The 16069-nt window shown below is 37.9% G+C and overlaps 1 protein-coding gene across 1 annotated transcript in view; it reads left to right on the forward strand.

Moving 5' to 3' along the window:
- DCC (DCC netrin 1 receptor) overlaps window positions 1–16069 on the forward strand; it is a 1182017-nt gene that overhangs the window by 786833 nt on the left and 379115 nt on the right. The window lies entirely within an intron of this gene.

Below are 16069 nucleotides of genomic sequence, written 5' to 3' on the forward strand. Positions count from 1 at the left end.
AGAGCCTGCTTCTCCCTCTCCCACTCCCCCTGCTTCTGTTCCCTCTCTCACTGTGTCTCTTTCTGTCAAATAAATAAGTAAAATCTTTTTTTTTTTGTAAGGAACTTAAAAAACATGGTATCATTGTCTCTGAGGGTTTTTTATTTTTCTTTTTTCTTTTTGTTTTCATACCTATCTTGTATTTTGGCTGAAATAAAAATTCATATAATTCATCATGGTCTAGTAGGTACAAGTTGCTTAGATACTTTATAGTGAAGGTATGTCTTTTTGCTCTATTTATATACTTATGGGATCATCTTTGGTGGCGTGATCACAAACTACCAAATTTGAGAACTTTGGCCAATGGAGACGATATTATATTCAATTGTGGGGTTTTTTGTTTTGTTTTGTTTTTTCTTTTAATAAGCAAAGTTCCCAGGGAGAATTCAGAGTGGAAGAGAGTCAACTAGTGATGTGCAGATAAGGAAGACATCCATGATTTGTAGCACTGACTGTTTTGTGTGGTGTGAATATTCCCACCATGGCCAGTTTCAAGCTGCCAACTCGAGGTTACTGTATACTGACTAGGGAAGAGTTAGGCACAGTCTGCTGTCCTGAGCTGGTGCAGGCTCTGCCCAGCAGTTGCTGAAGCTCTCAGAATTTCAGAATCCATCCAGTGAAATGTGGGGAGGGATGCTATTCCACATTTTAGCTTTTGTTTTCCCAGTCTAATCCATTCTCAGTCTTCCCATCATTCTTCCTTTTCAGGTAGATGACTCTGGTGACAGCATTATAGAAGTCAAAGATAATTTATCATAATATGTATCTTGTTCATTTAACCTGTCAAAGGTAATTTAGTTGGTTATTGATAGCAGCAGTGTCTTGCTGCCCGAACAGACTGGTGGCAGGGATGCAAAGAGCAGAGGAGAGAGGCGTCAGGACCTGAATGCAGTGCAGGTATGGTGCAGCTGGATATTATGAACTTACTTCTCAGACAAGCTTGTTGCTCCAGGGTTCCTCTTCTGAACACTGGGGCAATAATCCTCGAGTCCTCCACAGATTATGGGTAAGAACTCAAAATTACATAACTCTGAAGGCGGTGCCAAGGTCAATTTTTTTTTTTAAGATTTTAAAAATCTTAAAAAAGCGAGAGAGTGAGAGAGAACATGAGCAGGGGAAGGGGCAGAGGGAGAAGCAGGCTCCCCGCTGAGCAAGGAGCCCGATGGGGGCTCAATCCCAGGACCCTGGGACCATGACCTGAGCCAATGGCAGAGGCTTAACCCACTGAGCCACCCAGGTGCCCCAAAGGTCAAATATTTTATGTGATGCTTCATTTCCTCTAATGGATCTGGGATACACCGTGTATGGGTGTTCAGAAGCCACAAGTGCCTATACCATTAGGCAGCATCCCAGTATCAAGCCTGACCAAGTCAGGTGTTTACCCAGAACTATGTGAAGCAGAATAATCAAATGGTGAATGAGAATCTAGTTAGAGCTTGTTTTACCAAAGACCAGTACTATTAAGAAAGGACTGACTTCCTTCCTCTAAATTGCCACATATTTGTGGGCCTCTAGTAATCCTCTCAACTACTACATGGCGTTTACTCTTTTCCTGCTTTCTGCATTGTCTGTGGCTGTAATGTCACCAGATCTGTCGGAGCCTGTGCCAAAGTGCAGCTGCCCCAACGGGTCTTGTCGATGCACAGGAAGTTCCTAGGGAGATCCAGGTGGTGTCTCAAGGCCATTCCAGTACAAACCGTCCACACTAGCATGGCTGAATTTAATAGGAATGATGTAAATTCATAATTATCCCTGAGATTTTATTGGAAAATCCAAAGACTGTTTTAATTGTTTGTCTCTTCTTTTGCTGAAAACTTTCTAAAGATTCAGCAGAGTCCACAGGGCTGAGCTAAGTACTGTGGGTAACAGACTCTATACTCCTTCTGTAATGAGATAGTTTCCTAGAAGTGCACCTCCATGGCTTACCCCTTCTCTCGGGCACTTATTCCTTCTCTGAGATTCTCTTTTTGAGAATCCACCATTCAGTAAGATCATCCCCAGCTTTCATAGGCCACACCAATTTTATAAAGATGGTGGAAGGGATGGGAGAAAGCAATTCCTGGTGTATGAACTACTCCACCTCTTCCTTGTCACTGAAAACACTGAACAGAAGGGCACACTGGTTTGACCACCATTGTCCTAAAAGACCCATCTTGGAGTCTCTAAAGATCTTTTATAGGAAACCACTTATTCAACAGATGTTTAGATAAAGCCAACGGTCAGACCCCGGGATGCAGCGATATTGCCAGTTGTGAAGAACTGGGGGAGGTCATTCAAAAAGTAGAATGGAGAGTTGAGATGCTGGAGTCAGGAATGAATGTGCGTTGGGATGAAAAGAACCATTAAGAGTAGAAGTCATGAATATTGTTAGAGAGCAGGAGACTGTTTTTATGGAGTTCTGGCTAAGTTAATGGAATCAGGCAGGGTGGAATCTGTGAGCAATATACGATTACTTATTACCAGCCAGCTGGGGCAAGTGGAGGCAGCTTCTCTTTTTGGAGTATCTGCATTTTAAAGATGAATCTACGTTTTGCTATACTTTGGGTTTGTTAGAACATCAGCATATGTGTTGACAAGGCAAAGGTGTCTTAAATATCTTTATGGGTAGTCAATCCTAATAAAGCAGGACATACGCTTAATTATAGTCATTTGACGGTAGCTTTTCTACATTAATTATAATTTTATATAATCTATGCTTGATTTAGCTGAATAATAATGAAGTAGTATTCATATGCTGTGTATGAAGAGGGTTTTGGACACTCTATACTTATGAATTACACTCTCAATCTAAATATATAAGCATATATAAATGATATACAAGCTTTTCAAAAATATCACATTATTAGAGCTTCACACTTAAATATAAACAAGATTTCTTTGCAGGTCATTGAAGATACAGGGTAATGTTGAGTGACATGCTTTTTATACACAGATCTGGATTTCACTTAGCCTGTTGGTAGGTCAGAACCTAAGGGCCCAATGAATGGCTCATCTCAGTTCAGAATTTGACTCTGGGGTGAAACGACTATAGTTAAAAGAAATTATTTTTTTGACATTTTGTCACAGTGTTATTTCCTTATAGTGATTTACTGTGTACATTTACTTGCACCTAGAGATTTCAAAGGAAAAATATATTTAACCCAGTTTCTGCCTCTTTGGCTAGAGGTGGGATTTTCAGAAGAGTGGTACTCTCCATCAGCAAATGCAAGTGATGTTTACAAACATCAGAGTCAAAACTGGAAATTCTGTTTGCCCATTTTCTGGCAGCATACTTTCATTCCTTCGTGCCATTGTTATAACTGTCATTACCCTCTAGAGTCTCTCTGTGGTATTAGTACTAGATTGTTAGTGGTTCTGTTAGGCATCATTTCTGGCAAGAAAAATAACACCAGGAACCCATAATTGCTTGGAATTTTTCATTCATTTGTTTTTGATTGTCGAAGACACATTTGCATAATGGATTCTCTAAATCTGTTCACTAGACACGTTCCTTGAACCTCTGCTTCTCAACATACTGGGATGACTTAAGCAAAAACTAGGTCACTCTGAGTTCCTAAAGCTGACCTTTGGTGGTAGAGGAGAACTTGGGGAAGGGACCACGTAAGGAAAAAGTTTCCTGCCAAAGATGAGGGACCCAAACTGACCTTAAGGTCACGAGATGACGGTGGGGAGAAAGATGAAATAGGAACTTGGCCAGTCAAGATTCATCATTCTAAATACACTTACATCAAGATTTGTAGAATAAGGATCATAGGAAAGAATGCCAACTAAAAAATCATGTCTATTGCATGAAGAAAAGACAATGAAATATGACATTTGCTTTTTATGTCCTACATTCTGTGTCTGGATAAAATTCTCTAGCATTGTAGGAATTTTTTTTTTTTTCTGGTGGTTGCTGGTAATTTTTCATCCATTCTTCCTCTTCTAATGTAATTACAGTTGGGGGTACTGCCACCTGGAGCTGAGAGCTGCTTTCAGCTAGGCAAGGTTTTGTGCTTTCTTTTCTCCCCAAAAGGATCTCAAGTCTCTTATATTTATTTGTGTGTTTTGGTTTGCATGAATGGGAGAAGGAAATAATGTTCAGCAAATCAAAGGTGGCTGAATGGAATAACAGACTTCATTTCCTGAGGGAATGTTTGAGGGTGATTGAATTGCTCTCAATCTGCAAGCCATGTTTTTACCACATTTTTCTGCTTGACTAATTGATTATGACAGGTGTCACCCAAGCTCTGCAGCTCAGTGTGGCCCTGATACTAAGACAGAGGCAGAGCAAGCAACCTGTGTTTATGAAATAGAAAGGCTATGCATGGGCATTTTTCTTATTGATTTTTCCAGTGTATGATGTCAGTTAATTACTGAGAGCCATTCACTGCATTAATGTAAGCAGTCATTATGACCTTATTTCCAATTGATTTTGTCCCCTGCAAGCATGATCAGCGATTTGTTCATTTGGAGCCAAACAGAACTTGAAATATCCATGGTTGTAAAATATATATAAGCATTAGATAATGGTGAATATCATATACCCATTAAACCCCCTACAATATAAGTCAGCCCCCTACAATATAAGCATGGGTGTGTTTGAGTGAGTACAGAAGGAGCAGCACATAGCATTACCATGCCGGGACTCATAGTCATTATACCCAAAGACGGAGTTTTTGGTTTTGAGATACTGAGTTTTAAGCACACTGCTTTTTCAGTTTCACAACACAATGAAAAAACTTAGGAGATTCACAATGTACCAAGTGAAAGAGGCCAGACACCCAAAAAATTGCATACCTATGAGTCCATGTATATGAAATTCTAGAAAAAGCAAACTGAAACTCTAGTGACAGAAAGCAGGTCACAGGTTTCCAGGAACTGGTGGTGGCAAGAAGAATAGCTACAAGGAACAGGAGGAAAGTTTTGGGGTTGACCAATAGGCTCTGTTTCATGACTTTGGTGGTAATTTTACAGGTTTATACATCTGTCAGGACTTGACAAATTATATGCTTCAAATGGGTGCAGTCCATTGAACAGAAATCAAACCTTAATAAAAGTTGTTTTAAAAAATGAAAAGATCTATTTCTCCTCACTTAAGCACTATTTAGAGAATTACCACAGATTTACCATGTCTCTAATAATACTAAACCATTTGTACATATGGTTGAGAACTTCATATTGGTCAGAATGTACTCTTAGGAGAAATTGAATTGACAATATCCTTGATATATATTGAATATTCAGGCTCCAAAGGACTATTCTGAAGACAATTGAAATTTTCCCTAGTGGGCTTAATAGTCTCTACTCTGCTAGGAAAAGGAGAGGCATAACTGACCTTTGAGAAGTATCTCATATTGACCTGTATGATAAGTTGGTGTATTCATTTCCCACTGCTGTATAATAAATTACCATAAACTTAGCAATTTAATATAATTTACATTTATTATTTCTTAGGTTCCTTGGGTCAGCAGACCAAGCATAGCTTCGCTGAGTTCTCTGGTTCAGGATCTCACTAGCGTACAATCCAGATAAAGTCAGAGTCTACTGCGGTCAAGTTTGACCCACCTCCAAGCTCCTAGGTTATTGTCATAATTTGTCTGGGGCTACAGGATCAAGATCCCCATTTCCTTCCTGGCTGTTACCCAATGGCTACCCTTAGATCTCAGAGGCTACTCATAGTTCCCTGCCATATGGCCCATTTCATAAACAGTTCACAATATGGCAGCTCATTTCTTCAAGACCATCAGGAGAAGCTCTCCTTTTAGTCTACTAAGACAGAGATTTATAAGATGTTACCTAATCATGATAGTGCTCCTTCAACTCTGCCAGATAATGTAAGGGAGTGCCTGTCTCATGAGTTTTGCCATTTCTGTTGACTGTAAGCCCATCTGTACTCAGTGGAAGTACAGTCAACTTAGGTCATCTGGGTCACCTTACGATATAGTCATCACAGTTGTTTAAGAGAAGTCCCCTTAAATAAATAATTATCTAGTAATATGTTTAAATAAACAAATAAGATACCTTTAAGTAAATTTTTATGTATGTGTTTCAGAACTGCTTAAACAGTATGTGATTTGATTTTAAATAATAGTGTTATTGGTATACTTAAATTTTGAGTTAATTTATCCTGGTTTGGTTTTTATACAAAATCCCAGGACCATAGCTGTGGTACAGAATCAGGCATGTCCTTATAGGCTGCATCAGGCTCTGAAAGAGTTAATGTGCCTCTCTAAAGTTGTCGATTTCCTTCTTCCTCATCAGTAAAATAAGACCTATAATTTGCAAAATGAATCTACATTCTTGAACAGTGACTGAATATAAAAATGGAGTATTTTAATAATTAGCTATTCAATTATCTTATGGTTGCCTACTGTTCATAAAATCAAAAACATAATGTAAAATAACATAGATCATAATATTAGTTACAGATGTCAGCTTCTTCCTTTTTTCATGAAGAAAAGGTGTTAATGAATTACTCTAGACTGATTTCTGACATAATTGCCAGGATTGTACAATATATCATTCTACATTTATGCCACCAAATTAGCATCTGTGATTCATACTGGGGTAGCTTTCTTAATTTTATCATGTACTAAATACATGTTGTTTAGGTTTTCAAAATAACAGGTGGCTCTATACCTTCAGAGACTGAAAAGAATTTACAATTCTGTCTTGGAATTAGTGAATATTTCAAAGATGACACTAACAATACGCCTGTGGGTTTACAGCAAAATAAGGCTGCAAGTCTGACAAGCTACTAAATACTGCAAATGTATCAATAATTTGAACCTGAGAAATATGATTTTTAATAATTTTTTATCCAATATATTTTTTCATGACAAGTGTACAACACTTAGCACTTAATATTCATTTTAGAATATCAGGAAGGCAGCTACATATGGTATCAGCAGAAGTTTGTAATGCCCTCTGTTCTTATACAAACTATATGGTTTTATTGCTACCAAAAGCTTGGGTTTGCAACATTCTCTACCCCTTGATCTGTGTGATCTTAGGTGCATCCTGAACTACCCAGTGTCTCTCATGATACAAAATTACAATAGATGCCACTTGATGTTTATAAACTGATTTGCACAATACATGATACATAGGGATCATTCAAAAAACAATGATGATACAGTCCCTTATCAAACTCAACCTTGGATATCCAATTTTTTGTCTTTTTCCAGCCTAAACCACTCCCTTGGAGCTAGCAATGAGTAGGACAAAAAGCAGCAGAGTGTGCTATTTCTAATTACACAACTTTCTTCTGGGATCAGGAAATCACTTGGACTCACTCTGCCCAAGTGAAAGAGGCAGTTGAAGTTTATGTTATTATATTTGTCTTTAAAATGACCAAAGAGAAACAAAGTAAGATTAAAGTGTTTACCCAATGTAGTGCACTGGTGAAATTGGAATCAGTAAGCACTGTCTCATGATCTCATTCCTAGTTGTTGTTATTTTTCTTTTTTTTCTTGTTTTTCTTCTTGGACATCTCCTTTATTCAAAAGAAGCTTATGGAATACTTCCTTTCAGACAGTCATTCTTGTATGTGTTTTACAAATTTGCACTCAGTTGACTATTAAAATTGTCTTAGGGGTTAAAATAGTCTTAAGGGTTAGGTACTGCTGTTATCATCCACGCTCTATAGATGAGAAAACAGGTCCGGAAAGGAGAAATAATTTGTTGAGAACACATACCTAGTATGTAACCAAAGAAGTTTGGCTCTGGAATCTTTACTTAATCACTGTCCTTTGCTGCCTTTAATTTTTAGATGTAACTCTTTTTTCCCTCTAAACCAAAAACACATCAGATAATACCTAACTTACCCACTCTGTGATCATTAGAGCATCTACTTTATTTAATATTCACTACTCAGTCACCAAAGAAGGTATGAATGAAGAATGTGAGTTCCAAGAATGCAAAGGGTTGTCTTTTTTACTTCATTTCTATCACCTAGAATGCTGCCTGTAACAGAGGAGGTGCTCAGCAAAAATATTTTGAATGAACAGATTATCAGACAGATAGATAAATGAATGGATAAGTGTACAAATTATATATGTGCCTTGTTATAAGGGAGTTTTTAGTCTAAGAAGACAAACCATAATTCAGATAAGTAAAAGGGTTTATGTCTTTTTATTCTCTTCATATTGTTCAAAGAATCTTTCTCTATATAAAACTATTCCAGCCTGGGTGAAACAGATTTACTCAGTTTTAAAATATATATTAGAAAAACATATGGTAAAATCCAAATTAAACAAGATTTTATCTGTGTGGCTCAGTCTCAATCCAGATTAATTTGGTAGAAGTGAAAATGAATTCTTTCACAGAAGTTATCTTGCCATATTTTAGCATGACGTTTCCGTATGGGTGACATTTTTATGAGAGGAAACTGAGAATCAGAACTAAGAATGGGAAAGAGGGGGTGTTGAAGGTGACTTCATTTTAAATATACCCCTAATATACCAGAATCTAAAGAGATCAATAACATAGGGACGTTAATAGAAAGGATTTGGTAGATGAGTTTCCATCCCCTTATCATTATAAAAAATAATGTCAAGTTTATGTTTTAAAAACTGTGGGCCATTCAATATGCTCAAAAAGGGAGATAAAGGTAGATATGATCAAGAAGGGAAGCTAATACAATCAAGAGGAGGAATGGTTTTTTTGTGTAAAGACTAATATATGCTAAGGGAAAAGAGGAAGAAACTGTCAGTGTGCAGTAATAGAGGGGGATGAAGTTATGTTTTTTTAAGATTGGAAAGATAAGGTCTAAGAAGAGAGTTATATAAAAATGTATAAAACCATGAAGGATATGAAATGTGGTCACTGATTTATTCAGTAGATCCCAGTATCCTATACCCCAAGGATCTACTCAAAATTCAGAAGTGGTTGTTTTAACATGAGTTATAAGTATATTTCATAACATATAATGAATTTTCAGAGTGAAAATGGCACAGACAGTTCCCTAATAAGTCATTAGATAACTTATGACATTTTTTTTGGTTTTTTGATTTTAATTTTTTATTAATTTTTTATTTTTTTTATAAACATATAATGCATTTCTATCCCCAGGGATACAGGCTGTGAATTGCCAGGTTTACACACTCACAGCACTCACCATAGCACATACCCTCCCCAATGTCCATAATCCCACTCCCCCCTCCCAACGTCCCCTCCCCCCAGCAACCCTCAGTTTGTTTTGTGAGATTAAGAGTCACTTATGGTTTGTCTCCCTCCCAATCCCATCTTGTTTCATTTATTCTTCTCCTACCCCCCCAACCCCCCATGTTGCATCTCCACGTCCTCATATCAGGGTGATCATATGATAGTTGTCTTTCTCCGATTGACTTATTTCACTAGGCATGATACCCTATAGTTCCATTCACGTTGTCGCAAATGGCAAGATTTCATTTTTTGATGGCTGCATAGTATTCCATTGTGTATATATACCACTTCTTCTTTATCCATTCATCTGTTGATAGACATCTAGGTTCTTTCCATAGTTTGGCTATTGTAGACATTGCTGCTATAAACATTCGGGTACACGTGCCCCTTTGGATCACTACGTTTGTATCTTTAGGGTAAATACCCAGTAGTGCAATGGCTGGGTCATAGAGTAGTTCTAGTTTCAACATTTTGAGGAACCTCCATGCTGTTTTCCAGAGTGGTTGCACCAGCTTGCATTCCCACCAACAGTGGAGGAGGGTTCCCCTTTCTCCACATCCTCTCCAGCATCTGTCATTTCCTGACTTGTTAATTTTAGTGATTCTGACTGGTATGAGGTGATATCTCATTGTGGTTTTGATTTGTATTTCCCTGATGCCGAGGGACGTGGAGCACTTTTTCATGTGTCTGTTGGCCATCTGAATGTCTTCTTTGCAGAAATGTCTGTTTATGTCTTCTGCCCATTTCTTGATTGGATTATTTGTTCTTTGGGTATTGAGTTTGCTAAGTTCCTTATAGATTTTGGACACTAGCCCTTTATCTGATATGTCGTTTGCAAATATCTTCTCCCATTCTGTCAGTTGTCTTTTGGTTTTGTTAACTGTTTCCTTTGCTGTGCAAAAGCTTTTGATCTTGATGAAATCCCAATAGTTCATTTTTGCTCTTGCTTCCCTTCCCTTTGGCGATGTTCCTAAGAAGATGTTGCTGTGGCTGAGGTCGAAGAGGTTGCTGCCCGTGTTCTCCTCAAGGATTTTAATGGATTCCTTTCTCACATTGAGGTCCTTCATCCATTTTGAGTCTATTTTCATGTGTGGTGTAAGGAAATGGTCCAATTTCATTTTTCTACATGTGGCTGTCCAATTTTCCCAGCACCATTTATTGAAGAGGCTATCTTTTTCCACTGGACATTCTTTCCTGTTTTGTCAAAGATTAGTTGACCATAGAGTTGAGGGTCTATTTCTGGGCTCTCTATTCTGTTCCATTGATCTATGTGTCTGTTTTTGTGCCAGTACCATGCTGTCTTGATGATGACAGCTTTATAATAGAGCTTGAAGTCCAGAATTGTGATGCCACCAACTTTGGCTTTGTTTTTCAATATTCCTTTGGCTATTCAAGGTCTTTTCTGGTTCCATATAAATTTTAGGATTATTTGTTCCATTTCTTTGAAAAAAAATGTGTGGGATTTTGATAGGGATTGCATTAAATGTGTAGATTGCTTTAGGTAGCATAGACATTTTCACAATATTTATTCTTCCAATCCAGGAGCATGGAACATTTTTCCATTTCTTTGTGTCTTCCTCAGTTTCTTTCATGAGTACTTTATAGTTTTCTGTGTATAGATTCTTAGCCTCTTTGGTTAGGTTTATTCCTAGGTATCTTATAGTTTTGGGTGCAATTGTAAATGGGATTGACTCCTTAATTTCTCTTTCTTCTGTCTTGTTATTGGTGTAGAGAAATGGAACTGATTTCTTTGCATTGATTTTATATCCTGACACTTTACTGAATTCCTGTATGATTTCTAGCAGTTTTGGAGTGGAGTCTTTTGGGTTTTCCACATATAGTATCATATCGTCTGCGAAGGGTGATAGTTTGACTTCCTCTTTGCCGTTTTGGATGCCTTTAATTTCCTTTTGTTGTCTGATTGCTGAGGCTAGGACTTCTAGTACTATGTTGAATAGCAGTGGTGATAATGGACATCCCTGCCATGTTCCTGACCTTAGCGGAAAAGCTTTCAGTTTTTTTCCATTGAGAATGATATTTGCGGTGAGTTTTTGATAGATGGCTTTGATAATATTGAGGTATATGCCCTCTATCCCTACACTTTGAAGAGTTTTGATCAGGAAGGGATGCTGTACTTTGTCAAATGCTTTTTCAGCATCTATTGAGAGTATCATATGGTTCTTGTTCTTTCTTTTATTAATGTGTTGTATCACATTGATTGATGTGTGGATGTTGAACCAATCTTGCAGCCCTGGAATAAATCCCACTTGCTCGTGGTGAATAATCCTTTTCATATACTGTTGAATCCTATTGGCTTGTATTTTGGTGAGAATTTTTGCATCTGTGTTCATCAAGGATATTGGTCTGTAGTTCTCTTTTTTGATGGGATCCTTAATTTATGACATTTTTAATATACACTCCTAAATTTTGCAATCAGTACCATGAGAGTCAGTCAAGTATTTATATAACATGGTCCCCGGTGAAAACTCTGTCAGAGAAAAATCTGCCAGACTCATTGATATTGAGTTGATAACTATAGCTTTTTTTAGATGAGATTATTATGGAAACAAAATTATAATGAAATTACCTAGTGACATATTTTGTGGGTTTTAATGGGCTAAAAATAGTGAAATTATCTGAATGTAAGGGTTAGGAAAGTAAGAAAGTAAGAAAGTAAGAATAGACATAGGTAGGTAGCTCCTAAAAAAAAACAAAAACAAACTGGGCTATGTTTTTGAGCAAAAATTCATGAAGCAGAGAGCAAACATGAGTAAGAGTAAAGTGAAATTTAAAATTATTTATCATAACTGCTAATAGTTGAAAATGGAAAAAAAGCCTTGGAGGAGAAAGAAGTTGAAATTGCTAACCAAAATGGACTTTATAGACATGTTGGAATCATAAATTGCCATATGTCGAAGACATATTAAATTAGACATATTAAATTATCTGGAAGTTTATCCTAGATTTTAGTGATCTGTGATATTCTTACTCCGGAGTAACAAAATCTGTGATATGTAGGTTTTTGAAATATTATTTTAATTGCCTAGATTTTATGAATTCTTCTGGTTATTCAGTCTTTTCACCTGAGTCATTCGTATATAAGTGTTATCTTCTATGCATTTTAGTTTTCTAGACTTCCCTCAACAAGTTATTCTCTTTCCTTCTGCCCTCTGTCTGCTTCATGGTTATGCATTTACAAAAAACAAAGCTTCCCACCAATAACTTTGAATTTTGTTGCCTTGATCGTTATTATCTTTTCTTACCATCCTTTAGAGAATATTCAGTATTTCTCAAGGAAGCACATAGAACACCAAGCCACCCAAGGTTTGGTGGCTGTAAAACCACCTGAGTGCAAATGTCAGACTTCTTACCTGAGAATTTCCCCGCATGACTAACATGGTGATTAGCTAGGTCCATGCTGTCCGGGAATTTATTGTGTCAACATAAGCAAAACAGTCTTTCCATTCTGTCATCTTTAATTTTATTAGATATTGGCTGCTAAGTAGGTGAAAAATGAAATGAAACAAGAATCTAGTTGGAATCAATTGCATTACTTGTAAAATGAAATACAAAGTGGACACACAGTTAGACTGGTGCCAGGGTATACAGAAGCCTCCGCAAGAATCATAAGCACTCTGGGTAGGAGGACAATTTCCAGATCCATTAACACAGTCTGAATGCTTTGTCTCTCAAGTCTGTGTTTGGAAGTCAGTGTGGTGCACATCCCTTTTAACTCTCCAGAATTAATCTTTCCTCACTGACTCATAGATGTTAGGTCTGACCTCACTAAGAATCCTAAAAGTTAACACTGTCCTTGTTTATTTTTTTTCTAATTTTTCACTCAGAAGTGAAATATGCACCCCTAATATATAAGATTTCTTTTGTCATGTGTCTTCACGGAGTCTACTTTCAGCTAAAATTAAGCAAACAAACAAATAATAACAACAACAACAAAAAAACAATGCTAAGGGCATTAAAGTTGACCTACCAACTATGATTAAAGGCACAGCTCCTCCTGTTTTTTAATATATATATATATATATAAAATTTTTGATTTACAAAAATTTGTGAAACTATTACAGAGCTCCTGTACCCTTATGCCAGTGACTCCACTGTTAACATCTCCCTTTACCATGTTATGTTTTTCAAAACTAAAAACAACAACAACAATAACAACATTTGGACCAGGACTTCTGGGGAAGATGGTGGAGTGGGACCATCTAAAACTCACCTCATCCCATAGATAGCACACACATAAATATAAATGACCCAGAAAACTACCCAAAGACTGAAAGAAAAGAGTCTCCACGGCTAAATGTAGAGAAGAGGCCATGTTAAAAAGGGTGGGAAGGGTGAAGTTGCAGTCAGGAACCAAGTGGATCTGTACAATTGTTCATGGGAGGAAGGGATGCTATGGGCACAGGGAGGAGAGAGGACCAGACCCCAGGTCAGTTATCCCAGATATGGGAGACCCATATAGGAGAGATGAATCCTTGTAACATTTGGTTTTGAAAATCAGAATGGCCTAGTAATCAGTGGAACTTAATACCAGAAACATTAAAAATCATCAGGCAGAGACAGAAAGGCAGAGTCGCACCTTTAAAGAGACAGCACAACAAACAGCCCTGCTGAGATATGTATAAAACCTGCAGTTCAAAAAAATGCCTGGAGTACAGATGAAGGAGATTTATTTACAAATCTCACAGTTTGTGCTGGAGGGGCAGGGATCTTTGCCAGACTCCTCTAAGAACTAAAGAGCTGGTGGCCCCATTTCCCTCTCCAATCCCCCAGCTGAGATATACAGATATATATTGTCAGAACCAGCATAGCAGAAATGCTCTCCACCTAACTTATTAACAGCACACCCCACCCCCATTCTGCAGACACACTGCCTCCATGCAAGCCTGGGCAGGTGTTTTCTCTGGTGGCTGTAGGCCACCTCCCATAGTAGACCTAGGCAGAACTTGTGTGGCACTTTACACCCCACCCCTACATTCTCCTTTGGGCCTGCCTTCTCCAATACATCCTTAGCCAGAGGACTTTCAAAGCAATGCTGCAAGCCTGGCAGTCTGCAAACAGCTCCAGTGGGCCAACACCACTCCAGAGTGACTCATGCCTCAGTGAGAGGAGATGATAACCAAACATACCAGTCCCACTGCAGTTCCACAGTAGGCTGGGCACATATATCAGGTCTGACTACACATCTTACCCACCTACTAAAGCTTCTCAGGGGACAACACAGGGAAAGTGCCCTGCAATTCAGTGCACTTGCTAAAGATGCAGCAAATGCCTTGTCTGACTCAACTGAAGCCCAAGGTGGCCTCAGACTCACCTACTACAGGAAACATACCCTGCTCACAACCAGCAAAGGATCCATTGCATATGACTGAACTGAAGGCAAAAACAGCTCAGCCACAACAATAGGACATACACAATACACCCAATACACACAACACACAGGAGACACTTCTGTAGTGCTAAGTTCTGGTGAACAGGGACATTGCAGGGCATTATAGGACCAATTCTTATAAGGCCACTACTTTCAAGAACAGGAGACATAGCTGTTCTAACATAGAAACAGACAGAGAGTTAGACAAAATGAGAAGACAGGAATATGTCCTAAATAAAAGAATAGAGCAAGAGCACAGTGAGAGAGCCAAACCAAATGGAGATTGAGTAATATGTCTGATAAAGAATTTAAACTAATAGCCATAAAGATATTCACTGGATTTGTGAAAGGAGTGGAGGACCTCAGGGAGAATCTCAGAAAAGAGATAGAAAACATAAAAAAGAGCCAATCAGAGATGAAGAACTCAATAACTGAAATTAAAAATATACTACATGGAATAAATAGTAGACTGGAGAAAGCAGAAGAATGGATCAGCTACCTGGAGGACAGAGTAATGGAAAGCAAGCCACCTGAACAGGAGAAAGAAAAAAAATAAATAAAAATACATAGATAACACTGCAACATCATCAAGCATAATAATATTTGCATTTTTGGGATCCCAGAAGGAGAAGAGAGAGAAAAGTGGCAGAAATTTTTATTTTTTAAAAGATTTATATATTTATTTATTTGACAGATAGAGATCACAAGTAAGCAGAGAGGCAGGTGTGGGGGCGGGGGGACAGGCTTTTGCTGAGCAGAGAGCCTGATGTGGGGCTTGATCCCAGGACCCATGGATCATGACCTGAGCCGAAGACAGAGGCTTAACCCACTGAGCCACCCAGGTGCCCCATAAAATTTATTTGCAGAAATAATAACAAAAAATTCCCAAAGCTGGAAAAAGAGACAGAAATCTATATCCAGGATGCACAGAGAGTCCCCAACAAAATCAACCCAAGGAGGTCCACACCAAGACATAGTATTGAAAATGGCAAAAAGTAGCGATGGAGAGGGAATTTTAAAAGCAGCAAGAGAAAAGAAAACAGATACATACAAGGAAAACCCCAAAAGTTATCAGCTGGTTTTTTTTGTTCATTTTTTTGTTTTTTGTTTTTTGTTTTTTGTTTTTTGGAGAAAGTTTGTAGACCTGAAGGGAGTGACATAATGTATTCAAAATGCTGAAAGAAAATATAACCTGCAACCAAAAATACTTTATCCAGCAAGGCTGTCATTCAGAATAGAAGGAGATACAGAGTTTCCCAAACAAACAGAAGTTAAAAGAATTCATGACCACAAAACCAGCTCTGAAGAAATGTTAATGAGGACTCTGAGTGGAAAGGAAAGATGATAAGGAGAAGCAAGAGAAGTAAGAAGCACAAACACAGTAATATTTAGTATAGCTATAAAAATCAGTCAAGGGATTCACAAAATGAAATCACATGAAGTATAACACCATGTACCTAAAAAGGAGTAAAGAATGGGTTCAGACTTCAGCAA

This window comes from Meles meles, chromosome 12, assembly GCF_922984935.1.
Source record: "Meles meles chromosome 12, mMelMel3.1 paternal haplotype, whole genome shotgun sequence".
Classification (NCBI taxonomy): domain Eukaryota; kingdom Metazoa; phylum Chordata; class Mammalia; order Carnivora; family Mustelidae; genus Meles; species Meles meles.